Source organism: Plectrocnemia conspersa, unplaced genomic scaffold (genome assembly GCF_051122295.1).
Source record: "Plectrocnemia conspersa isolate PC_06_02 unplaced genomic scaffold, ASM5112229v1 ptg000009l, whole genome shotgun sequence".
Lineage (NCBI taxonomy): Eukaryota > Metazoa > Arthropoda > Insecta > Trichoptera > Polycentropodidae > Plectrocnemia > Plectrocnemia conspersa.
The window spans coordinates 159,056-161,734 of NW_028277173.1; the positions used below are offsets into that span (position 1 = coordinate 159,056).

At 31.6% G+C, this 2,679-nt stretch overlaps 1 long non-coding RNA gene across 1 annotated transcript; it reads right to left on the bottom strand.

The window, feature by feature from the left end:
- Window positions 1–953: 953 nt before the first annotated feature.
- Window positions 954–2,408, bottom strand: LOC148231429 (uncharacterized). The gene is made up of 3 exons (XR_015810726.1): window positions 2,196–2,408; window positions 2,084–2,127; window positions 954–2,002 (listed from the first exon to the last, which is right to left on the bottom strand). It is a non-coding gene; the product is annotated as an uncharacterized LOC148231429 (long non-coding RNA).
- Between the last annotated feature and the right edge of the window lie 271 nt (window positions 2,409–2,679).

Here is a 2,679-nt window from a genome sequence, read left to right on the forward strand (position 1 = left end):
CCATGGTCTTTCCAGGGTACGGAGGAGACCCCCGTAATTGCGTTTGGACCGTGGCCCGCTCGAAAGTGGACCCTTTAGCCTCGGGCGACCGAAAACAACTTCTGTGCTATTTTAATGGCTGCCGGACAATTTTTCGGCAGTAGGTGCGAAAAGACTTTTTCCACCGCATAAATAGAATCAAATATGAGGGGTTTCCTAATTTTTACGTCAGGGCGTGAAAATTTACGCCCTCGTACATCTGTCTCAGTGTTAGATACAATTTAAATGCAAATGTGATTTGCGTCCGCCGCCCACGGAATGTGTCGCCCCTTTAATTGGACCTGTTGGTGACACTTTTTTAGAAGATTGCAAGGGCGGATAACCATTAGCGTGAGCTTTCGGAAAATTCAATTTAGGTAAGACAAATATTTAAGTTATGCGTGAGCATCATTTCACAAGCAAACCGTTTTTTTTTGTATTATTCGTATTATTTGATGAATCGTCGACTTGAAAGAGTGTTTAATATAATTCATTGAGACACAATTATCAAAGCAACTGACATGATTTTATGTGTGATTTTAGTTGGTCAATACTATCTTATATATAATTGTTCTAAGCCGCCGCTGTCGCTTCCGCTTCCGGACGCGCATAACTTTAAACGAAACATTCTCCGTTCAATTATCTACTCTATAAATCGTATCGCTTTGTATTAACGGTGTGTAACAATACACGTAAACAAAGGAAATATATTTAATTATAATAATAAATAATAATAAAAATTAAAATTAAATTTGTTCCGATTGATTTTCCAGCCGCCGGCAATGCGTTCTGTTGTTTCGACCAATCAAAAATAAGCATTCAAATATTCAAATAGCTTCGACCAATGAAAAATAAGCATTCAAATTCAAATAGACAGTACCGTGACAACACTTTTAAATAATTATATATAAGATAATAAAATTTTGCTACGCGACAATAATTTTCATTAATTCGTCATTTGACTGAATAAAAATGAAATATATACATAATGTGTTGAGGATTAGAAGAATACATTGATTAAACTAGATAAACAATCATAAAATAATCTTCGTAATGAAATTTTCAAATTTTGAATTCCCGGCGACGGGCTCCGAGGCCTAAAAGTGAGTTTTTGCTTTTATAAATAATCGGATTGCAAATTAACTAGGTGTGTTATAACTATTAAAATTAAATATATTCATAATGTGTTTAGGATAAGAAGAATACATTGATTAAATTAGATAAACAATCATAAAACAATCTTTGTAATGAAATCTTCAAATTTTGAAATCCCGTCGCCGGGCTCCGAGGCCGGAAAGTGAGTTTTTCTTTTATATTACATAAACATTATCATTGCTTTCCGATTTAATACACATATACGTTAGATTTTAAGAATTTTAAATTAACCAGTTATGTTTTAAACATGAACGTGTAATATATCCTTAGTATGTGAGGATTGAAAGTTAATGTCGATCAAATCGGCGCTGTCGGACAGCTTATAAATGTGTAGTTTCTTGGATGTTATCTAATAAACGACATTTTACAATGATTATAAATATGTGATTGCATACCTGGAATAATCGATAGCCAAAATATCTAAGAGTGGGTTATTTTTAATTCCGATGTGGCAAAATATGTACAATTTTTGTTCTGTGCCATCATTCCTCTTTCTGAATAGCCAAATTTAAGATATTCAGTTACATCAAACTTATGTAGTATGTTCTTTATAAAAGATAATACTTGCTGACAGTGACTTCAACATGAGAAGATTAACTCTTTGTTTATATATACCAATTCTACGTTTTAGCCATATAGGTCATCAAATTGTTCCATCGTTGCTTCTGAAAAATAATTGAAAAACAATAAGACTCTTATCAAGAGTAAACATTGAACACATTATTACTACTAATATAATCCATAAATTAAATTTAAACGACAACCGAAGAACAAAATTGATGGATGTACTGTAGAGGATTAAACACGTAGATTGGCATCTCTTCATCTTCTACAAAATTGTCACAATATGTCATATATTTTTTATTATTACTAGCATGGTAATATGTTTAATTAACTTCGGTATGTATACCTTTAATTGCCAAATCACCGCTGTTTGTCTTTTAATATTAGATCCTGGAAAGTCAATAGTAATTTTGTTAGAATAACCGTGTTATATTATTCATTTATAACCAAACACTTACTGGCACACCCACAATTTATAGTTTTGTCTATAATTTCAAATGCTGTATCACTTGCATCATCTTCAATTGTCACTTTTTAAGAAAAGTGCCGCGATTATAACATATCTCGCAGCGGATGCAACGGGCACAGCGAGCGCGTGCCAGATGTGACAGCTGTCAGATGTAAGCAAATTTGGGAAATCCCGCGCTTGAGAACGAACTAAATTGATTTTAACGAACGAAATTGATTTTAACGATTTAAATTGTATAACATATATTTAAATATGTATAAAAATCATAAAATACTAAAAAATATGATTTTTAAATTTTTTTTTTAGTTTATAGATTTAAAATATAATATAAATAATGTGGATATGTATTAGCTTCTCTATACAGAAAAAATATGTACCTAAATTTTGGCGAACGTTGGCAATTTAAAGTTTTAGTTTTTAGAGAATTTTTAAAACTTTACTTTAAAAAATATTTTAAACAAAAAGAGGCAAAG